Genomic DNA, 25,663 nt, shown 5'->3' with positions numbered 1-25,663 from the left:
CGGCCGGCGACCGGACTCGGGACTGGACAGGCCGGTCCTAGACCGGGCCCTGGACCGAGCGGCAACCGGGCGACGTTCCGGGGTTACTGGATGGCGTCCGGATGGCACCGGTTGGTAGGCCGGTTGGGGACCGGGTGGCCCGGTCAGGAGGCCGGTCAGACCGGATTCTGGACTGGCCGTTCATCTTCTCTTCCTTGCGTTCTTCGGGCGACTTTGGGTCCAGCTCCGTGTACGTCTTCACGTCCCGCTGCTTCTCTCCTTCCCTTGACCATGGTGTGTCATCCTCTCCGAGGTCTTGATGCTCCACGTACCTAATAACACAAAGTGTGTCGGCATGAGGTAGCATTCCATCCAATGGAGAACCGAGATCGAGGGTAGTGAGGAGCGAGTTCACCTTATCATGTAGCGCTTTAGCTCGAGCCCTTGTCATTGGTCCACTTGGGGGACTTGTTGGTCTTGGTGAGGAGGTGTCCAAAGGCCACCCCGCATCATGTTATTAATAACATCCAATGTTCATGATCACGAAACCATGATCATCTATTAATCAACAAGCTAGTTATACAAGAGGCTTACTAGGGACTCCTTGTTGTTTACATAACACACATGTATCAATGTTTCGGTTAATACAATTTTAGCATGGTATGCAAACATTATCATAAACACAAAGATATATTATAATAACCATTTTATTATTGCCTCTTGGGCATATCTCCAACAAAAGCTTTCGCAGATGGTGATGAAAATAGCGAGGTGCAGAATAGAGTTTGGCGTTAGCTGCCAGAGCTGGATGCCGTAGGAAAAGAGAAGGCCATGAAGAAACTCGTGGGATGTAAGAGAGAGCCCATGGTACAAGAATGCATCGAACATCACTACAAACCTGGCAAGAGGCTTGGTGCGAGATTCCGCACCTAGGAACTTGATGTCCTTCTCATTGTTGGAGATCAGCCCGAGGCGGCACATCTTGTTCTCTTAGCGCTTCGTCATGGTGACCGCGTCCAATCACATTGGAGGGCCCTGGCAGCGGTGGCATCCGTGGCAGTGGAAGACCTTGGTGCGGTGGCGATGGACGATGCATCGACCTTCTTCTTCCCCATGGCGCCGGAGGTTGTTCCTCTCACTGCTCTGGGAGCTCCGGTGTGGTGGCAATGGGGAACAGAGATTAGAAGGAAGAAGATGAAGGAATGAGCGGCGAAGGGATAAATTGACCCCCTATTTTTTGCTTATAAAGGGCTCTGGCCCTCAATATGGACGTTAGATCTGTGCCGCTAAAAATGGGAAGAAATCTGACCCTACACGTGTCGCAAGAGGAGAGAAAACGGCGGCCCACTACCTCCACCACGCATGAGGATCAAGGAAACTCCTCGTTCAACGCGCAACGTCCGATCTTTTCCAAACTGATGGCCCAAACATGGGTCGGGCCAACCAGGTCATGTCCCATTAGTTGCACTGCAGCAGTTGCCACGTCGGTGGTGACATCATCAAAAGTGTTGGCTCCCCCCATTGTGGAGCACCCGAATATATTTCAGAACCCGAAGAAACCCGCGGTGTTCGACTCAGCTGTTTACAGCCTATACATGACTACTGCACAGTCATCCACATGCTCGGGGGCTACTCCCATCGGGAGCACTGGTCGCCCACCCGATAAAAATGATTGAAGCCTCGTCGACAATAAAAAAACTTAGCAGTTCCAACTTTCACGTTCAAGGGAAAAACGAACCTGAAGGTTCTAGCTCTTACTTCGATTGACCCGAAGGTTCTAAACTTTTTGACGGACTCGAAGGTTCCAATAATCCGGGTTTGAGCCCGAGGACTCGAATCTGTGTAGGGTAACGATGTTCTGCTTTGGCAGTTAACCAGTCTAGATTTATCGAGTAAATCTGGGCTAGTTACTCCATCCCTTACGCATACTCAACTCTTCGGCGATTACCAAGCTTGTATCTCTTGAAGACGCAATAGATTGGAAAGTATCGGCCGGTGTCAACTTCAGTCCCTACCCGAAGCTTCGCTTAAGCCAGTCACTCGGGGGCTACTTATGTGGGCATTACCCGTCAGGTACTCGACATTGCCCTACCTCGTCTGGCCCAACAAGGGCCCATCTAGAGCACCGCAACCCAAGGAGGTCCAGGACGTGGTTGCGTGGTGAATAGATGGAAGGAGACGATTTCTTTAAGTACAGGGCAAGGAAAGATCCAAGTATGGAAATATTAGACGAGATATGTTCGTATTGTAACCGAATCTGAGCAGGACTCTTAGGACTTGGCCTCCTATATAAAGGCCAGGAGAGGGCTGCCGAATCTCTCTCTCAACTTCTCACGCATACACCAAAGCCCTAGCCACCTTGCCTCTCAGCGATGACACCACCACGCAGTCCTTCTGCTGCCCCATTGTAGTCGATTTCACTCATAATCAAGATCAAACATGCATGACGTAAGGGTATTACCTCTACGAGGGCCCCGAACCTGGGTAAATCTCGCCTCCCGCTCAGGCTTCTACTAACCCTAAGCCCCTCGTCATGGGAATTGCCGAGGAGCAACCTCGTCAGTGACATTTCCTCAAATAGGGTGTAGGGCACCAGTATGTTCTCCTCCGGGACCAGTCGTGTCTTTTGTGTCACGGCCGGGCATGAGTCACCGCTTCTTGGCGTCCGGTTGAGGTCTGGAACTGGAGCCCCGTTTAACGACCGGTGCGGTGTCGGACGCGAACCGGGACGCCGCATGGACTTGCGAGGGTACAAGTGTTCCAGGACACAACTGAGAACTTACCGATCTCACTGACAAGGCCGGAGAGCGACGCCGAGGATGCTCTCTTGCTTGACGAATAGAATGGCATCTGCGAGGCCAGTATGCAGGTCTACGTGGGCGTTGGCTTTCATCTGCGTCTGCCAGGCCATTTCGGCAGCTACCTACGCCTGTTGTGCGGCCGCAGCCGCATCTTTCCTCTCCTTCAGATTCCTATGCTTGCCCCATCGCTTCACGGCCTTGATGCCTTTCTCCTCTTTCGGTAGCAACTTCTTTGGCGCCTTCAGCTTTGCTTCGCGGCCTCCGGTGGCGGCACACTTTGAGCCGGCCGGAGATGCGGTCTCCATCGGGTTGTGGCGGTGACTAGGGGGGGTGTTATGGGCGGTGGCTGGGAGGGTTTTCTCGAAATTCATAGCGGCTGCAGCGAGGAGAACGTCCATCGCAAGGAGCTGGGGTGTTAGCGCCGCTCAAGTTTGATCTTTTGGGTCTGCGAGTGGCATCTGGCCGGAATTGAGCGGCGTCTGTGCCACTGGGCGTGCGGTCCCTATGTGAGAAACGGCGGTCACTTGGCGCGACCGCGAAGCATCCACGCAGACACATATTTGGGCCGTGTTTGCGTCTCCGCGGACAGCCCGATCACTATGCGTTGGCCCGCTGGGTCTGGGTGCAGGCGCATTTTCGACCCCACGGTTGCAAACGATCGGTATGTTTCGGTCGTCCCTTTGGAGATGCCCTAAGATCTGAAAAGCCAGTGTACCAGAGCCGCAACCATCGCCGATATGAAGAGATTTAACAAACGAAAAATTTAAATTTGCATGGAAAGGCATGCTATGGACTCGGACACGCAGCGCAAGGAAGAAGGAAACTCTCATGCCATGTGTTTCGCTTTTCCGTAAAGCAGTACGTGTGGTGTGTAGAGCATACGGGATGAGTATGCTTGTATGCTAAAGGGGCGGGCATACGTACCTTTAGCTTCGAGTATTTTGCATCCGAGTTTCCACTTTCTTTCCCGTTGACTGATGATAATAGATTGACGTGGGATGGATTGTTTATGGATACAGTCATACAGAGTTCTGTAAACCTGCCCCCCTGTCACTCATTTTTCATTGTAGAAAAAGGAAGGAACAGCTCAAATTGCTACCTAGTTTCAAAGGTTCATTATGGATATAGAGAGCTCTGTAAACTTGTCCCGTGTCATTTTTCAAAAAGGAAGAAACAGCACAAACTGATATACTCCTACCTAGTTTCAAATGTTCTTTGCATTGCTTAGCACAAACAGACAGGTGCTCAAAGCGAGTGGGAAAATTATCTGCTTGCTATGCTTGACCAGTCTAAAACTGGCCAATCTTCACCTGCATGCGTTTCGATTGTAGGTGCGTAGCAGCGGTGCAAAAGTGGCAGCTCTCTCAAGCGGCAATGAGGGCAGGGTCCAGTGGCTTTGGGCTGGGCCCTCTTTTCACTCCTCTCTTCTTTTGATCGCCCTCTCCTCTTTCTTTCATTGGGTTTTGCATGAGCATGCTTGCTTGCTTCCACGGCTAATGTTGCTAGTACTAGTAACTAGGAGTACTCTACAACTAGTGTAGCGGAGTGTGGATTTGTGGTGGTCCTTCATGTCCTTGCTTTCACTACTTCCTATGACCTCTACAGTGCTGTGCTACAACAAACTTGTTTTTTACATGTGAAGAAAGGCTTCCACCAGGTTTATTTGGAGCCAGACAAATTTCAACTCCTCCTTGCCACTACCATGTCACTTTATGGGCCTTCTTGCGACAAGCATATGTCGTTCTTAGGATGAACGGCTGAACTAGTAGCTTGGCACCAAATTTTCGAACAAACATTTAATTCGTGTGTAAGGGCTTGTTTACTTCTAGTGTATTCGAGGAGAATTAAGTGATTATTCCGTATCCCGAAAATCCCCAATAGTTGGTTTGCTTATCTGGGTTTGGATATGGTAATCTGAGGTATCCCAGTAAATTTCCCATTTTTTTTACTAGAATAAAAACCCTCCATCATACTAGTAGCGTATTTTTAGGAAAACATATTAAAGAGATTGAGTGAACACTAAATCTCCTACCATCCCTAAAGCCCTTAGAAGTGGAAATACGAGAGATGTAAACGAGTCCTAAAGTGTCCCAAGGGCACCGTTGAGAATAGGTTTTGCGAACTTTTTTCTATGCATGCACAGCCGATATTCATTCTAGAGCAGTTCCTGAACCAGTCATGTCCTGAACAATCTCCCGGCTGTGCGGGGCTGCGCCACTGATCATGCATGTTCACCGATAGCTTCATTCTGGAACGTCTTGTACAGAAGAACAATTTCTGGACGCATGAACACGCGTGAACAGAGGGCCAGTGCCTCGCTCAGACTTGGTTCACCATTTTTCAGGCTGTCAGAGTTCAGACAGACCTGCGGCGGATCAAGCAAATCCAGCCATGTGTGTGTGTGTAATGTGTACATGTAACTGTGCCGTGCATGAACTTTACTGGTAGTGAGGATCCGAGTATTGTTTACCTTAACCTTTTGATAAGTAATGCCCTCTTAGCTGTATCTGTTTATATAGTGATGACTACTCCAGTAATCATGTATCCTCATCGCTTGCTCTGCGAAAGCATTTTCAAAGCTCCCCGAGCGGCTCACGTGGGACCAGCCGTATCCCAATGTCCAGGGATTTTGACAGAATTTGGCTTTTCTTTTTTGTTTCTCTTTACTCTTATCCCGGTGTTGTTGAACTTCGTGTGGATTCAGAGCAGAGGAACGTGGCATAATTATGCTTGGTTTAAGTATGTGAATGGCTGCCGCTTTCAACCGTGTAATCACTAACACTAATCTATGTGTCCATCTCATGCTTGCCTACAGTGATACAACATGCGGCATGTGGCCGTAATGATGCAATCACAGTCTTGCACCCTAGAAACAAGGACAGCCAGCCATTCATGTACGGGTGCACGTCCGGTGCAAGTATTTTAGCAAATTAGTTCCAAAAAAGTATTTTAGCAAATACATTTTGTGCTGCTCTCTCTCTCTTCCCCGTCTAGGCGAAAGTTCCCGCGTCCCTACAACAAAATTTAAACCCTCACACAATGCGCCCACAAGTTATAGACCCAGTTTCACTCAACACTGGTGGGATGTATATGGATTTAATAAGGTTTATTTCAGTTGTAAGAAGATAAATTTGCACTACCACATACCCTCTCATCACAAACGGGAAAAATCCCTCACCACTGATGAGACACACGACAGATCGAGTGTCTTCGCTAGCCATAAGAAATGGTCGTTGCCGACAAATGTATACTTATCTATGATGAGTTTCAAAATGGAATGTTGTGACGGTGAAAGTGGTGCGGAACATACAACTCGTCCGGTAGGAGACTAATGCTTTATAAGTGTGTTAATAAAGACTAGTCATGGTCTCGTGGACAAGGATTAACCTTGATGGTTCGTGGCGAAAAGAGAAGGTTTATGAGATGGTGTGGTGTCTTTAAATTTCATATGTACTTTATGGCGTTTATTGAATGGTATGAAAGTCATAATGTTACGTGTGATCCAAAGTGTACAAGAAGTGGGGCTCAATAATTTTACATGCTAGAGACAATACCAAAGAACCAAGATGAAATCCCGAATGTAGACCTTTTATTTTGGGAACTTAGATCCCTAGGTCTGGAGGCTCCGAGCTTTTTCTGAGCCCCTTCTGTTAGCCTTGAAAATAGCGTGGAATTGCCCATATAATTTCAGGAATCTCAGACTATTCCCAGCAGCATGGAGGTTCCGAGCTTCCTTGAAAAAGCATGTAACTGTTTGAAACGAGGGCCATCTACGTAAGTGTGTCTTCTTCCCCGAGGAGACATTGTCGTTGTTGACCCTGAAAAGCTCAATAATTTTCCATCACTCCACTCCAAGTTAGAATCCACGCAAGGGAAAATAAAATAAGATCTAGTTACGAGAATCCACTAATCCAAAAGTTGATTCCCCCTCTGAGTTTACTTTGTACTTATTACTCTTTTATTTGTGGGGAACCCTAGACGGTTTAAGGTCGCCTTGTGAGCATCCAGCTTGTGGCTTTTCTTAAGGAGTTTGTGAAGTTTGGAGATCACCCCAAGAATTACCAATAGTATGTAACGATTCATACTTTGTGGTGAGCTCAACGGAGAAGAAGACTAGATTCGAGGGGTTCTAGTGCTTTATATTTCCTCCCTGACCTCTCCAACAGAAATTAGAGTCCCCTAAACTCATCGTGTACTTCATGTACTTTTAAATTTTGTTAATTCGATCCTTAACTTTACTTGTGCTATAGAAGTTAACATTTATCTTTTGTGGGACCTTCTTGTCACATAGGATACCAGATGCTTCCGGCCACTTCATCCACCATGCCTTGATGCAACATCCTCATCGATATCACCGTTTACATTGATCCCAAGTATCAGAAGGTGTCCCTCTCAGGCACTATCTGCCCTTCTAATCTGACATCTCCGCCTTCGCCACCAATACCACTGAAGTCGCATTGCATATACTCAGCCTTGGTCCTACTAAGTCTAAACCCATTTGACTCCAATGTCTGCCTCCACAACTCTAACTTCCTATTTACGTCGGCCCTGGTTTCATCTAGTAGCACCACATCATCAGCAAAGAGTATACACCAAGGAGTATCTCCTTGGTCACCTCATCCATCACCAAGGAAAACATTTATGGGCTCAAGGCCGACCCTTAATGTAGTCATATCGTTATTGGGAAAACTTTGTGTTTCTCCACCGCCCACGACATGAGCGTCCTTAGTATATTGTTATACACATTCTCCAAGTCGATGAAGACCATATGTAGGTCCTTCGATCTGCTCCCTATATCTCTCCATAAGTTGGCGAAGTAAGAAAATCGCCTATGTAATCGATCTCCCGGGCATAAAACAAATTGGTTTTAGTGACGTTTGTCGCTCTCCTCAAGCAATCCTTGATGATTCTCTCCTAAAGTTTCATAATATGGTTCATAAAATTAATCCCTCGGTAGTTAATACAACTTTGAATATCTCCTTTATTCTTCGCGATACGTACTAATATTTATTTTCTCCATTCTCTGGGCATCTTGTTTGACCGAAAAGTGTGGTTGAATCCATACTATTGCCACATATCTAAGCCTTCTCCACACCTCAATTGGGACATCATCAGAGCAGGGGCCTTTCCTATTTTCATCCTTTTGAGAGCCTCTTTAACCTCCAGCTCTTGGATCCTCCGCACGAAACACATATTGGTGTAATCAAAGGAGTCATCCAGCTTGGGCATAGTGCCCTCATTCCAATCTTTGGATAACCCACCAAAGTACTCACTCCATATGTTCTTGATCTCTTCATATTTCACTAGAAGTAGATTGGCCTCGTCCTTGATGCATTTAACTTGGTCTGAGGTCCCTCGTCTTCCTATCATGACTTGTCGCCATCTTGTAGATATCCTTCTCACATTCCTTTATGCCTAGCCTATCATATAACTCATCATAGTCCCGCCCTTCCTCCATTCACAACTCGCCTTGCATTCTTCTTGGCCTCTTTGTAATTTACCATGTTGATTGTGCTTATATTGTGGTGCCAACTCTTTTATCACTCCTTCTTCTTGATAGTCCTTTGGACATCCTCATTCCACCACCATGTGTCCTTAGATTCTAGATGCTTACCCTTTATCACTCCAAGCACGTCCCTAGCTACCTTCTGAATGCAAGTACCCATCTTCATCCATGTGCTATCCGCATCTACCTCTCCGTCCCATGGTCCTTCCGTGATCATCCTCTTCCTAAAGGTATATTGTGCTTACCCTTTGAGCCTCCACCACTTTGTTCTTGTGATTTTGATGATTTTATCCCTCATCACATGAGCATGAAAATGGAAGTCGGCTACCAGAAGCTTATGTTGCACCACAACACAATCCCCAAGGATCACCTTGCAATCCAAACAAGCTCTCATATCCCTTCTTCTAGTGAGGAAAAAGTAAATCTTTCTAGAGTCTTGGGCACTACTAAGGGTCACTAAGTGAGATTGCCTCGTCTAAAAAATGTGTGGGCAACTAACAAGTCGCAGGCTACCGCAAAGTCCAGGGTGTCTTTACCCTCTTGTTTATGTCGCCATACTCGAAGCCTCCATGCACACCCTCAAACCTTATGTTAGTTGTGCCCACATGGCCATTGAGATCTTCTCCAATGAAGAGATTATCATTTGTCGGTACACTTATGACGACATCCTCCAAGTCCTCCCAAAACTGTCTCTTAGCGCTCATGTCGAGCCCAACTTGTGGGGCATAATCACTAACAACGTTCAGGACAACATTCCAACACTAGCTTGCTAGGATGATCCTATCCCCCTTTCTCCGAATGTCCACTACTCCATCCTTAAGGATCTTATCTATGAGGATGCGTACATGTTCCTAGTACTGGCTGAAAAGGAATACCAAAGTTTGAAGCTGGTATTCTCGACTTCCCTCGCCTTGTGACCCGCCCATCTAGTCTCTTGGGCACAAAGGATATTTAGACGCCTCCTGATCGCAGCATCCACTAACTCCCGTAGCTTCCTGGTCAACATGATCCTACATTTTAACTACCCACACGCAACCTATTTGCCTTGGCTAGATTCCTTGCCCTTCGCATCCGTCAAGAGAGATGCAAATACCCTTGCTCACTTAACAGTACATCCGGGCGAAGATGTAGAGCGCCACTAAGGTGGTGGCAGCCTAACCCTTGCTCATTTATCACCACATCCGGGTTCCGATATGGTGCGCCGATACGGTGGAGGTTCATCCCTTGCTCATTTAACACCACATCCAGGTTCCGATATGGCGCGTCGCTGACAGGGTTACGCCCCAAAGGATTTCTATTGGGTTTCATATCTATAGGAATGGCTGGTTTTTATGTTGGCTCGCCAAGATTATCACAACCCTCCTTTACCCGAGCTTGGGACCGGCTATTCCTAAAGGAATAGGCAGATTTCAAAGAAACAAACACTTGAATTAACAAAATAACTTGAGACCCTTCGAAAAGAACTTATAAGCGAAAACTCTAGTCGACGTGTTTGATCCTTCACAAACTATATGTGGGATTCTTTGATGAGGCAAAGGTAGACGACTACATTTGTATTGAAGCGCAATCCTGACTCCACTTCTATTACGAGCATGCACGTATAGGGTAACTTTGTTATCTATAGGAAACATAATTCTGGTTTACACAATATAATTTCTTAATATGGGCTAGCGTAGCCTATCCGTTTCGGTTAATTAGGTAAGATCACAAAGTTAATCGAGTTAGGGTAGCTACGTAGCTTAGATCTTGTCAGGTAATCATGTTATTACATAAACACCAAAACCAAGTCTAAAATCTACAACAACCTCTTCCATCTACGGTGCCTAAACACCAAAGAGTATCAAGATCCACAAGATTGATAGCAAGGGTAATCAGATTCCTCTTGTGAAAAGGTAGACTTGGATCTCCTCCAGTTTTTTCCTAAAATATCAATAATATGTAAGCCATAGGGAGGGAGACCCCAAAGAATTAAGATCTTGCAATAATGAGGAGAGCGGAAAAAGGCATCCCCTTCTTCGTTCCTTTTATGGGTATAACCCCAGATCCAACCGTTATGCCTGATTTATTCGCATAGTGCATTTTCCGGCCCGGGCCAGCATTCCGGAATTTCAGGGCGATGTACCATAATTCACGCTCTCAAATAAACCCTCAGGCTGCCACCCCCCCCCCCCTGGATATTGTTGGGGAAAATTTGGTACATGACACTGTTATTTTTCTGGCATTTGGCAAAACACACTGCCGGATTGTATCTTTGCCTCTGTGGCATATTTGCCAAAACACACTATCTGGCTGAAAACGGAAAGTTATGTGTTTTATCTTCAAAACCAGTCATCGCCGGGCAAAAGTGCATAATTTTTTGCTTAATTTTCCTCATATATAGGACCTGTATATTCTTCTTAATGAAACTATAGAAACATCCGAGGTATCGTATAAAAGTTCACCAAATACACTCCTCCATCTATCTTGAATGGTCACCCATGCCCGATCTTCTCTGAAAATTTGACTTAGAATATCCTTTAGTTCAATGATGTGGAGTGCAGATGCTTTTCTTTCCAACAAGGGGCCGTGCACTATGAAGTTTTATGAGACGTTGCCTAGGATTCTCTACTTTTCACTTCAAAATTGACTTCCTGTTGTGTGACAAAGGGTCGATTTCGTCATCAATGTGCTAGCTGGGCATGCTTCCTAACCTTGGGCAACTACGAAGAGACCAAATGATATTGAAACCCCTGTGATACACCGTTGGATCGAGGATGAAGAGAATGATTTTCTTGCTTTTGGTGAACCATCTCGTCGACAAAGGAATTACTACGACACATCTTTACTCGAGATCGACCTCAATCGGGTGAATGTCAAGTGAATGGCGTTTCGATCTGTACATATGAGATCCGGTCGCCAGCTTTAGCTTTTCTCCTATCTTTTGTTCCTGCTCTCGATCTTTTCACAAGTTTCAACAAGTCTAACTACTGTTCGAGTCGCCGATCGATCGCTTTAGAACTCGGAAGGGACTAAACCAGGACCAATGGTCACGTAGGTCCGGCTGATAACGTCTGAAACATCAACACATTTTGCTGAAACCAATAGTTAAAACACCCGTTTGAAGAAAGAAAAAATGAATGTGGGATCATGCACGTGTAGTTTTGGACAGATACGTGCATTGCAAAGGACAAAGGGCAAAAACAATTTGGATCCAGATGGCACAAGTAGTACACAAGTTTGGGACCAAGTACATGCTCACCTTTTCTTCCAAAGCATAAAGCTTTGGGCAAATTAGTTGGTACATGAATCATAGTTTGGACATGGCAAATCATGATCCGTTTCAATATCGCAGGCAAAACGAGCTTAGCCTAGTTGCAAGGCGCAATGGATATTGATAAGGTGGAGTTGAAGGATGATCGTATCGTTCCCTTTAATCTCATAAAAGTTCTCGGCTATTGATCAGGTGGAGTTGAAGGATGATCGTATCGTTCCCTTCAATGTCATAAACGTTCTCGGCTATTGATCAGGTGGAGTTGAAGGATATGATCATATCGTTCCCTTTGATCTCACAATAAACGTTCTATTTTTTTCAGTATACTTGCCGCTTCATAAAGTACTCATACTAAAAGTCACTCTTGCATGGAGTAGAATGTTTAGATTTCTAGAGAATGTGCTTTGCCCCTACGCAGTTCTCAAGAAAGATCTAGACATCAAAGCAACATCCCATGATTAAACCCAATGCATTCATCGAAATCTCTAGACATGTACATAGACCCCCTTCACAAATTATCTATCCAGCCTGCAAAGAGACATGATTAATCACAGCGTACACCCAGTGAAGCTGGATAACACATCCTTGCACATGAATAATTAGTACACCTACTTAATGATCATTTACATGCCATAATCATCCTGTAAAGCTAGCAGCTACCAGAATTGGGGTCATGACAGCCGTCATGCATCTACTTGGTAGCAAGAGTGGGTAGGCAGGCAGCAATTAGAATGTTTGTGGGGACAAGCAAGAGGCAGCCTCTCTGGTCCCTTGGGTGCCCAACATGGCATCATCTCCTCCACATAGATGAAAACATAGATATAGGTATATGTAGGCGTGCAGATCAATTCCTGTTTAGGTGAAAAGCAGAGGATGAGGAAAGGGTATCAGTCGGGCCGGACAAACTCGCCCTTTTCCCACCAAACTTACTTCTCCCCACATCCTTTGCAAAGCTCAGCTGGCCCTCACACCACATTGATCGAATGCAATAGATTATGCGAACTGGAGATGGCTTATGATCTGCAGTAACATATTACTTCCTCCATTCCGTGTCACAGATTTGTCTAGATTCGCATGTATCTATACACTAAACCTCATCTAGATACATGTCAATCTAGACAAATCTGCAGCGCTTAATTTGGAACAGAGGAGGAAGTACTACTAATTTCCACCGATAACACAGCAGAGTGCCGTGGAGCGCAGTGGAGGCTGTGCCGTACAGGTCGGGGATCACAGCAGACTGAACAGAGGCGCTGCTGGAAACCTGAGACAATTTTCAGAGACAGTTTTTCACTTTAACTGAATGTACAAGTTACACCAACTCCTCCAGGCAACACTAACAATAAGTACAAAATTTCCTGACAGATGCATATCCTCTGTCAAGCATCACATGCCATTCTGGTTATGAGCACCTCGTTTGTTTCATCAGAAACTGATGATACTAGCACAACTCAATTTCTGTCTCGGACTTCTGATCTCGACGGAGCAACGGCACTTTCAAACAGAAAAAGAAATCCAGTCCCAGCTGATGGCAGAGAACAGAAATCCAGCTACATAACTAACTGACAAACACCGGGCCTCTCTACTAACCTGCACAAGTCACCTACTGCTCGTCTTCGCGCAGCTTCTCTGCAGCAGAGAGTAGCAAATCCACAGCCGCGAAGTTCCTGCTCTGCACCAGAGCATCGTCCTTACGGTGGTTCTTCAGCACCTTCTTCTCATATCGTCTCATCCCCGCCTTGGCTCTCTCCATGCTACACGATGAGCAGTACCACTTACCCTTGGGTACTGAAGTGCGGCGAGGTGTTATGCAGTACAGATGATAAGCCTCGTCGCAGCCGTCGCAGAGAATGGTTAGGTCATCGTCTCCGTCACGAAGACAAACTCGACAGAGGCACGATGGACAGTACCAGCACGGTTTATCCCGCTGCACGTCGCTGGCAATCTGTTTTGACTTCAGACAGGAAACGTGGTAGTACTTGTATGGACAGTGACCGTGACCACATATGAGAAACCTGTGGCCATCCTCTTCGGGAGTTCCACATATCTTGCATGAACCAGCGGGATCAGTAATTGTTGACAGTTCCTGACCATCAGTACACCTGGTACTGGAAAAAGGCACAACTGCTCTTGACTCGCCAACAGGTGTCTGTCCATGGACAGTTGCTTTGCATTCTTGAGATCTGCGAACCTCGAGTCTTTTGCACAAGACACAATTTCCATGCAATAAATTAGGCTCATAATGGGCTAAGCCCATGCTACCTTCAGCTGATTCGTTGCGGGTTGCACTGCTGCAGCTTTTGCAATACCAGCTTCCAGACGACATGGATGGCACAAGAAGATCACTGCATGAAATGTGACACACTAGCAGGCATCCATTACATGTGAGAGTGCTGACACCCCTCGTCTCTTTGCCACGTTTGTCACAGGCACTGCCCTTTTGAACATCATAGACGTTTATTGGGTCTGGTTGGTCCAACTGCCGCAACCCCTCTGAGGTCGAGGGGAACGATGAACCTGATTCGATCAACTTCTTCGGTTCAGAGCTGGCCGCCAAAGCTCCCTGTAATAGTCGTAGCATATTGTTGAGCAAGGCAAGTAAGGGCATCAAGGAAACAGCAAAGCTAGCAACAGAATAGTCACCTTGTGTTCATCCCCACTATCAGCTGATCCTCTCTTTCTTCCAACCTAAAGATTGTGATACCAGATTCCAATGCGAAGGTGCTTATCAGTATCAGGTCGAAGACAGAAATGGACCCTCTGAAGTAAAATTTATCAAATTCATGAAACTCTCAGGATACTCCCACCCTAATTGAAACATAAAAATCTATAGAGAATTCGAAAAATCTATTACTCCCTCCATTTCCTTGCTATAAGAAGGCGTATAGTTTCCTATAAAAAAAATCGCTATATAAGGTGTATTATTGGACTGGACAAATTTACACCTCCTTGCTAACTCCGAGCATGCAGCCGTCAAACTATAGAGTTTAATTGATCGCAAATTGTGTCGTGGCAAACTGCCTTGTGCGATCGTTTATAAAAAGAAAAAAATCCGGTGCGCACGCCCTTGCCAAATCGGGAGGACTACCTTTCGGAAACAGAATTGACGAGCGCCTTCTTCTTCCTTTTGAGCCGAGTTGTGGCTGCATGTTACCTTAAATTAGGATCTTTTATCTATCTATAAAAATATCGATGCCAGAATCGATAGGTTCAGATTTTGGTCGATATAAAGACCAGCCCAGCCATCCCTAGCTACGCTTTGTACACGTACTTATATACTAGTACTAGTGTCAATATATTTCAGATAATGGTCTATTTTAAACACAACCAAAAAGTGCAGAAAGTCTAAAATTTGGGTCGACCCGAGATACCCATCGAGTCAACTGAGGCCGCTAATTTTTTTTGAATGGGTCAACCCGCGGCCTCGCAAATTGGCCTTGAGGCCAGCAGGGCCAGGTCAGCCCATTCCCATCCTGAACAATAATCATGTTCCCATTAATTTAAGATTGTCAAAGATGTTACTGGCATACTTAATATTTTATGTACCATGGCATTTATGATAGTCGTAGAACATTTTTGTTTCTTAACATATAAAGGGGGAAAAAATGTGATATCTATCCACGAAACGCTGTTTATTTATCGAACACTTTCAACCCACCAAAAGATGATGCCCTCGCAACCATGCTAGTTAAAACAAAAAAAACAATACAGAATGAAACCCAATGATATATACATATATATAAACTTGCCTGATTTGTGTAGGAGGCTTCTGTGAGACTTGAAAGACTATTTGCTAGGTCAATAATATCTTGACCAGCCAATTTAAGATCTTCCCATAACTACAAAAATAACTAGTTGTTAGTTACCATTTACCACTCCATAACAATGTTCAAAATGTATGCCATGCAAAATAAAATAAAATGTCAGCTTAGAAAGCAGTGACAAACACATAGTGCTTACAGAGACTGGAAGGAACTAATGACATAAAGTGAAGCGATAGGGTTTAGAGCAAGAGCTAGGTACTGAACTTGTAAGACTCCAAACTGGTAGGTAGTAGGGTAGTTAATTTAGTGTTCAAGTCAGTACAAAATGGACAAAGCACAAATGGTCCAGCAATTACTTTGGAAGGATACAATTTATGATAGTTTTGCATTACGATCATTATCATCTAACTGGTAGTTATGACCAGAGAAAATAAACATTATACTTTTTGTTATTCAATGGTGAATTGATGATGCACACAGAGAATGCAGTGAGCACTCAGCAATGCTAGACATGTATATATTAGTTGTTATTTCCTGCATATATGCCGCAATGAATATAAGTGGTGTAACATGGGATCATACAAACTAGGATCTCTCTCTCTCTCTCTCGAGAACCTCATAATGAATACAGGTGGTATATATATTCAAAACGAGCAAGTGACCGGGGCAACAGGGTAAATTTTCAGAAAACAAAGTTACAATGAGTTAGAAACATGTTAACGGGATTTTACATATTTGCACATTATCAAAGTTACAAGAAATTTCCCCAATGTGAAGAAATTCTAAAAGAAATATTGAAGAACAAAAAAGTTGTAAGGTTATTACCAATTTCAAATCATCTTTGAACATTTCAGGCGCACAACCATACTCTCCATTTTTCATCCTAGAATCAATCACACCGAAATCAAAATATCTACTCCTTTCCTCATCTTGATGTACAGTTTTGCAAAGGACATTGCACAGCAAGGCGAAATTCTCTGATCTTAAAACGTCCACAAGAACATTCTTGCACTCAGTGGTGCGCACATTACTTGACACTGTTCTGTCAGAATCCATTTCCACTTTTCCCCTGTCCTGATATATAACAGAGAAAAATATTATTGGGATCTGATAAGACAGTGATGTATCGCCTGAATATATTACTAAAGTGATAGTGTTTCCATGATTGAAGCAATTACAGGAAAAGGGATTGGAAGAGAGTGGGTTCATAACAAAATGTTTCATCCAACGAGCATGCTTTAAAGGATTCAAACTTGACAAATTTGTACCCAAGTAAAACAATTTGGTTACTAAATAAGAGCATAACTACAAAATAATTTATGGTTTTCCAATAATCTTTAGTATTCCTACTTACTGATCCAAATTTAGCACAGCCGTAGAGAAGGACGTCACGGATGCAACTCTGAATACCAGCACCCTCTTGTACGCCTGGCAAATGCATCAGTTCATTTAAAACATATCTCCAGTTACTCCAACAGTCACTTCTTCCAGTTTGCATCTCAGACTTGTTTGTGTTACTACACAATCTTTCATGAGGCCCCTCCATGTTTGGCTGCATGATAAACTACTCCAATTAGTACTTCACAGATTAACCCAGAGAAAATATTGGACAAAAGAGGTAACTCTATTATTATTCCCTGTGCAATGGAAATAAGCCTGTTAATGAAAAGATAACAAGTGTTCGTCGGCACCAAATCACCAGGTTATGTAGAGCTTCGACTCTTAACCCTCCACTACTATCCACATTTCTAGCCTAAATGCTCTATAAGCAAATGGCTCAGCTAAAACTGACAATAAGTTCCAGGATAAAAAGTCATTGCTATACCCATTATTGAAGGTGCTAAAATTTGGAAGTTGTGAAGAAATTGTACATTTGTTCTAGCCCAAGACATCTAGTAGAGGCGCAAAGATCGTCATTGCCTCCATCCGAAGGCATACATATCTGTATAAACTCAATGTAGGCCACAATTCTATTCCCAAGACTAATGTCCCAATTCCAACAGTGTAGGAAAATAATAGCAACAAACAAGACACACCTGAGGACTAGGTATAGTTTTGGACAATGTATTGCATGTACTCGATGTTCTGTTGGCTTGGGAAGAACTAATATTCTGCACTGCTACAGTGAAATGCTCTTGATCAAATTGTGAACTCCTAGAAGAGCACGCCATGTCACCGCTGTGAATACTGTCATGCGGATCTGATCTTCTCACTTTCTTCGTTTCCCTTGATATCATTTGGTCCCTTACCCTTTTGGCGGCATCTTCCGGAATTTTACAGCATTGAGGTCGATTTTGCCAGCCAACAAGATGCCACTTTAATCTAGTTACGCCATGATAACCCTCTAAGCTGCACCACTTGCACTTCCAGTGTCCCTCTCTGTCATAAACCAGTGAATGTTCCCATGCACTGTCCCTTAACCTTGTTGGGTAGTTGGGACGCACCTACATATTAACATAGTGCATCTCGTAAATACGAATTAAATCATGGCCAGCGTGTGCAAAGAGAAACCATGCATTGCCTAACATATAATCAGATGAAAATATTTATGGGTGGACAACATATAAATATTATAGGTATTTGTGAATGAGAAGTTCCAAAACGAACCATGCTCTTGGATCCTAATTGATATTGAGGTTTAGTCTTTTCCCTAATGTCATGATAGATGCTTAGCGAATGGTAGGATTGGTGAAGTCTGTTCAGTAGGACTGTATCTACTCTGGAGATAAGTAAGACCAGCAACCCGACAGATGTCATTTAATTGTTAAGAGTATCAAGATGTCAATACTGCAAATCGATTTCTTAACAAAATGTCAGAGTAAAGATCTTTTCAGTTTTGAGGTTGTACAAGAAAAAACACTCCAGACAAATAATGTGGCAAGAAAGAGGTTTAAAATTACATGATTCCTCCTAGGAGAAGCTAATAATAGGCATTCCCCAATCAGCTTAAAAAAATGCATTTCCCAATCAGCTTCAAAAAAATATGCATTTCCCAATAATCTCCTTGGCATGTTGTATTTTGATTGTCGCGTGTCATGAGTCATGATTCATGACTGTAGAAGTAAGTATCAATAGAACTAATGGATTCTATTAATATCAACTACTAACACAAAACTTTCAGAACTAGCGGCAACTATAAATCATAACCTACATTCCCTTCCATCCGTTCCAATTTCAATTAAACTGACATATAACACATGCATGTCTTAACTTAAAAAACTTACAAATATGGCATCAGGGAAACTATAAAGGAGAATACAGTTATAAATATCACCTCGCTAGATAAATCATTCATTGACAATTGTGGAGAATTGCCAAATGGTGGATCGTTCTTCTGCAGTATTACACTGGATTGCACAAGAATTTGTGGCTCTGGAGGAGTTTGCTTTGCAGCCTTTTCAGTCCTGGGCTTTCTTTTTATCAGAATATGGTGTTTTGCTTTTGCAAAAACTTCTTTAGGAACACTCGGGCACTTAGGATGACGAAACATTCCAGCAAGATGGTAATGGAGTCTAGTCTTTTTACCATGTCCATCCATACCACAGTATCGACACCGCCAATGCTTGGAAATTTCATCAATGATAACAATATGCTTCCGTATGCTAAACCTGGTGTTCAGAGGATGTTTCAATACCTACAAAACGAAGTGTAGAAGCTCAGAACATAGCATGCCTCCTTTTAGCAAGGCAGAAACATAGAGCGTTCGCATATTTTATTTAAGAGGAAGTTGGAAAACACGAGTGTTAAAATGCAGCAAGGAAAAATATACAGTAGAATACCCCCTCTTTTCCTGTTAGTTTGTTTACCATTCACGCACCTTTTTTGCATTTTCGTTTCTAGGGTAAGTCTTACGGAGTAAAGCATATGATTACACTATGTTCGATTCTGAGAACAGTAGGCTCAGTAAATACAACAAAGTTCAGTTCGTTAATCATAGATACAGAGGTCTACATAGAGGATGCCACAGGCCACAGGTATCCTATTACACTCAATTCATACCAGAAGAACAGGAAATAAAAATACGAGCAGAGCTCAGTTAGCTAACAACAAAATGGAAAAAAATGGAAACAGATGACTAGCCAGTCGGCTTGAAAAATTCCCACTAGTATTATTTGTTGAGCGAATGACCCATGAACTAAAATTTCCAATCCAAAACAGTAAAGTCCTCCATCAAAATTTATTAAGAGGGACTATATTTCTTGCACAAATATGGAAAATCGAGTAGACCAGTTCCTTCATCTAAATTTATTGAGAGAGACTATCTTTTTTGCACATATGCCACAGGCCACAGTGCTGCTTCTCTTTTTTGATTCCCAGTAACATGAATGAATTTGCAATGTTATTTTAAGGTTGGCGTTACATCGTGTGTACATCATGATTTCACAGAACATCCTTTCGTGCTCAAATTGCAAAGGAGGCACGAGCTACCATCGACAGAACATCCTACTCTTTAAATAGACCATGCTAAAGTCAAAAAGTAAAGAAAGGGCTTCCAATATGCTAATAAATCCTATGGGCAGAACACACGAAATTCAGATCTCAGAGAAGAGTTGCTAATACTAACAACAAAACTTGTATTGAGTTGTGACACTCTACTTTCAACTTCTGCAATAAATTCAGAACTCTATGAAAACCATACTCATTATACGAAATATGGAAGTAGTATCACCAAAAGTGCAACCACTAGCAAGGTCAAAACTAAACAGTAGCTCAATAGCATTTACACAATCAACCCCTTTCTCCAGAAACAAATTGGATGGTACGTATTATTTGTTACATCAGGTTTTTCAAGGAGAACTACCTCTTTGTTTTGTGAATTATCAGTGCTCTTGTCCACATCCCGGTGCTCATTGTTCAGTACATGGTGTCTGTCATGCTCCATTGGCAGCTGCTCCTCTGGCTGGTCACTGCCTTTCTTTGACTGCTCATAATTCTCAACTGGTTGGCCACTATGTTCTGTACCACATTGGTTGCTTCCAGTTGCCAACTTCTCGAAGAAATAAACCAAAGTAGGTGGGTCAGTTCAAATGCTATAATAGCTTCTCGAAACAACTGGGATGGGTTACAAAGATGAAAAGTGATAGCATTTCGGATGTAAACTCATGTGAACTTCGTGTGCAGGTTGAGAAAAACACAGTAAAACAAATATCATGTAACATTAGTTTTTGCTGTTTGGGAACTACTGCCTTTACTGATCTCACTCTCACAAGTTCCAGATGCAAAGTTCACACAAGTTAGCAGTAAATACCCAGAAGAGGTTGAAACTGTATCTGCCCCCACGACCACCCTGACCAAAAAATCTTATGACATAGTGGGCAATTATGTACTCTGCATGCCAAATTTGAATTTTGGGCACGTTAACTCATGTGTGCCCTAAAAAATCATACCTCCCACATGGTCCTGGGTCAGCACAACCATCACTGACTCAAGATACTCCCTCCGTCCCAATGCATGTGGTGTCCTTGTTTTACATGTTTTAACTTTGACCACTAATTTGACCAATAATACATATGCTCATTGTTATAAAAATTATACCATTAGAAACTTTATTCACGAATTCAATGGTCCAATTTTCTTGCCATATAGTCCATGTTTTGTTGGTCGAACTAATGGTCAAACTTGAACCTCAAAATGTGTGTGCGCCACATAAATGGGGACACATGGAGTACTTGACTACTTGAGTTAAGATGTGATAATCACTGAACTTGAACAGTACTTATTGGCACAGGAATCGTGCTGCAAAATCTTACCACTTAATGTTATTTAAAATATAAATCAAATTTTGGACCAAATGCTTTATCTTTATATTTCATGAAAATGTCAGTAAACAAAGTACCAGTGCCGTGATAACTTGATAAAACGTGAACTATCTCCATCCTGCTTACTTGTTTCAGAGTTCACACTCAAGGCAGACTCCATTCTCCAATACACAACGTTGTTCACTAGTTTATTCTAATTATATCTTAACAAAATTAACATATAATTATGGAAGTAATTTGCTTTAAAATATCGAGTGATGTCATTTCTAAGTGAGGAATCTTGTTAGTGATCAAACTTTCAAAACATGTGCCTTACATTCAAAATCACATCTCCTTGAAACCGGAGGGAGTAAGGTGTAATAAAATGTAAATATATCAGCAAGAACGAAGTTATTAGGTTAGTATACCTCATCAATACCGCAGATCTCGGATGTTTGCATATGCATACCATTATTTGAAGGTTTTATATCATTCTGGCATGGCACAGTTCCTTTCTCTTCTAATGGTAAGGGGAAAACACTAGCACAATCAATTTTTTTGCAAGGAGGTGATGCGTCGCTAATGAAAAGATTGGGTATTTCTTTTTTCTTTTCAACGAAGCTCGATACTTTCTTTGACATTTCCATTAGAAGTTTTGGGCAGCTGCTCTCAGAATGAGCCTTCAAAGTAATTACGCCACCTTGTATTATCTTCTGCAAGAAATTCAGAAGTCTATGAAAGTCTTCCTCATTATAAGAAATCTATAAGTAGGTCACAACTAACCGATAACTCAATAGCACAAACAAATCCCTTTCCCCAGGACAGATTGGGGTGTACGTAAACTTGTTACTTCAGATTTTTGAAGGAGAACTACCTCTTTATTTTGTGAATTCTCGGTGTTCTTGTCGACATTCTGGTGCTCGTTGTTTAGTACATGCTGACTGTCATGCTCCATTGGCGAGTGCTCCTCTGGACAGTCACTGCTTTTCTTTGACTCTTCATAATTCTGAACCAATTGGCCACTATGTTTTGTGCCACATTGGTTGCTTTGAGCTGCCAACTTCTCAAGGAAAAAAAAGGTGGGTAAGTTCAAAGGCTATAATAGCTTCTCGAAAGAACTAACATAGGTTATGAAGATGAAAACATCTGGTGCAAACCCATTTCTCTGTGTTAACTTCACCTCGTGTGAACTTTGTGGCCGGTTTAAGAAAAAAACATGGCAACAAATATCATGTAACAGTAGTTTCGCTACTTTGGCAGATGCCATATTTGAAGTTTGAAACATGCTAACTCATCAGTGCCCACAAAATAATGTCAAATTCATGTGCTCTTGTCGCATGACAACCTCACTCATTATACTTGACTACCTGAGTAAACATGTGATTTTGGAAAGCATTGCTTTACGAAGGAATTGTGCTACAAATCTTACCACTAAATGTTATTTAAAATACAAATCAATCTGGACCATGGATTTTTTTCCTTTTATTTTTGTTTCATTGTTTTCATGAAAATGTCACTGCACGAAGTACCAGTGGCATGGTAACTTGATAAGCTTGTACTGTCTCCATCCTCTTTACTTGTTTCAGAATTCGCAGATCAGCATTCTCCATTCTCTAACACAAAACTTTGTCCACTAGTGTATTTATTATATTTTAGCAAAATTATAAACATATAACCATGGGCGTAATTTTGATAAAAAAATTAATGATACCATTTCCAAGTGAGAAATCTTATTAGTAACCAAATTTAAAAAACCTATGCCTGGCATTCAAAACCATTCTATTCGAAAATGAAGTATGGTGTACTGAAATGCAAATGTATCTGCAAGAATGAAGTTATTAAGTTTGTATACCTCAACAGCTGCGCACTTCTCTGATGTTAGCATATGCATAGCATTATTTGAAGGCTGATGATCATCCTTACATGGCACAGTCCCCTCCTTTTCTGTTTCTGGGCAGAAACCACTAACTTTGTTATAAGCAGGCCATGGGTCCTTATTAAAAAGTTGGCGTGCTGCTCTTTTCTCTTCAATGAAGTTCAATACTTGTTTTGACATTTCCATTGGAATTTTAGGGCAGCTGCTATCAGTAAGATGAGCCTTCAATGTAGTTACGCCACCACTTCGACATAAATCACACCATTTGCACTGCCACCGTTTTTTATTTCCATCAAGATCCACTGCATGCTCCCACCCAATATCTCTTACCCCTCGTAACAAAAAGGGAGGCTGCAAACCAATGTACAACTTTGATCAACACAAGGTTACTTGTAGTGCTCAGGGATACAAAAATCAGGACAAGGATGTTGTGCTCATGGGTGGGTTTACATTCATTTTGGTTCATACATTCCAAACAAACTTTCAATATCAGATGTAAGACATGCTATATTCTGTGCACAAGCAAAATACTGTACAAACATATGACAATTTGTGCACCATTCTAAAAAAAGAAGTGGAAACTGCTCGTCGCAAACATATTTTCACACGCTTGTCTATTTTGACACTGCAAAGACGACTATTTTTCAAATGCATGTGTATGAACCTAAGTAAATAACCCACCGAATTGCCCAATAATGTTATTCTTTAGAACTCCAGATGAAACATGTTAACACTGTGTATGGTACCATTCTATTGCCCATTTATGCTAAATTAGGTAAGATAAACAGTAGATATCACTCAGAACAGAAAATTAATTATAAAGCAATAACTGCAGTTATCCCTTTGTATACCCAAGGAATAGCAGGCTCCTGATGACCCTCATTCGTTTGGTTAGTTACTTCTTCAAGAACGCAAGCGTCTACTCGAGTTGGCACCTCCAAATCAATAGGTAGAGGTTCCTTCTCAGCTTTGGTATCGTCGGGAAAGCTCCTAGTGACACTGTCACCACCATTCTGTGCAGCTCGCTTTTTTCGTCTCTCTCTTTTCTTCTGCAAATGCTCCCTTATCTTTTCAGCGACATCTGCTGGAACCTTTGGGCACATTTTGACATCCAAATCACCAGCAAGATGACGTTTGAGTCTAGAGACGCCACCACCATACCTAGTCAGGTGACAATACATACACTTCCAGTGTTGTCTGTTTTCATCAATCATTATACCGTGCTTCCATCCAATATCCCTACTTTTCCAAAAAGTGTCGGTAACCTGTAAAGATTATAATGTTTTAAGCGCTGATACATAAATAGTAACATCAGCGTTGCATTATATATCCAAATTCACAGTATCTCGTTCAAGCCATAATAAACGAATGCCCTGAAATAGACTTTTGTAGGTCAACGGCAATGCCACTTAATGAAGAAAGAAGGTAAAAGAAGAAACTAAAATCTGGCAGAGTAAAAGGTATTTGTTCGTTTTTCAGAAATGCTATAGGTGGATAGGTTAACTATTTTAAAGAAATGAGTAACAAGTTATATGGTAGGAATAACAATTTGCCTTGTGTCTAGGCCAATACACGGAGACATTCCAATAGAAAGTAAAGCCCCCATATGAGTTGAAAATGAGCACAATTTATAATCAGTCATGATCGATTTATAATATGTTGATCAGAGTTTAATGCGAAAAGCACCAGCATTAGTGAAAATACAATGCTAGCGGCGAACGAATCAGCGCAAGACAAATGGAGTGAGTACCATCCAGATTTTTACTCAGTAACATGATATCGCACAACATATACACCACTAACTGAGAAGCTCTTATTGTACTCACTCATCAAATCTTCACCCATTTGATTACCTAACTCAAGTGGCAATCCTTCTTGGTAAGTTTTTTACCGAAAACAAAAGCTTACAGTACCACATTATAACTGCAGTCACCTTCTAATTCAGCACAGTGTAATACAGATTTCGTCTAGGATTATACCTGTTGCTCTGGCACAACCACGGGCTTGGGCTCCAGCACCGGCTCCGGCTCTGGCTGCCTGCGTCTCTTGTATGTGCGCAGAGCCTCCTGGGACGACCAATCCCTCAAATGCACCTTGTCATTTCCTTTATCCTTGTCGGCATCCATCTTCCACCGCCAGGGTTTCGGTCAAGAAACCAATAATCCTGCATCGAAGCCAACCAACCAAACAAAATCCTCAGGCTCAGAGCGCAACACCGAGAGAAGTCAAGGTGCAATTTACATGAACTTGCAATTCCCAATCCAACAGACGAAAGATTCGACCTCTTGTTCCCTATTTTGGGGAAAGAAGGCGGTCAAAGCCGCGGAAAGATATGGCTCCAATTACCAAATAGTACCTGGAACAAGCGACGCCGTGGGGGGAGCTGGATTCAGGTGGAAATGTCCGAGGAGCTCGGAATTCCGGAGGGGCCGTAGTAAAAGGGGAGAGAGAGGAGAAGGGACGCTGTATTGGATACAGTGCGAGGAAGGAAGAGGAGAGGGGAGGAGACTGACAAAAATCCGGCACCTCTTGTTGGTGGGAGCGTTTACTGCAGCTGCAACCCCCTTCCCTTTCCTCGCCTTTCCAGCGCCCCAAAAACCAAAAGGCCAGCCCTGCTTTTACCTCAGTTTCTCTATTGCAGAGATGTTTTCCCCTCTTAAAAAAATGTTAATTTTTTATTGTTACAATTACTAAATTGGCTCTACCTATGATGTTGAGTGCAGGTCTTGGTGATGATGTATTCACTGCC

The 25,663-nt window shown here is 42.8% G+C and overlaps 1 pseudogene; it reads right to left on the bottom strand.

Annotated features, from left to right (window-relative positions):
• Nucleotides 1-12,669: 12,669 nt before the first annotated feature.
• On the bottom strand, nt 12,670-25,453 carry LOC124663634 (annotated as a pseudogene).
• Nucleotides 25,454-25,663: the final 210 nt, after the last annotated feature.

Source organism: Lolium rigidum, chromosome 6, assembly GCF_022539505.1.
Source record: "Lolium rigidum isolate FL_2022 chromosome 6, APGP_CSIRO_Lrig_0.1, whole genome shotgun sequence".
In the NCBI taxonomy this organism is placed as follows: Eukaryota; Viridiplantae; Streptophyta; class Magnoliopsida; order Poales; family Poaceae; genus Lolium; species Lolium rigidum.
Note: the sequence above shows the minus strand (reverse complement) of the source record. Positions and strands in the feature narration are given on the sequence as shown.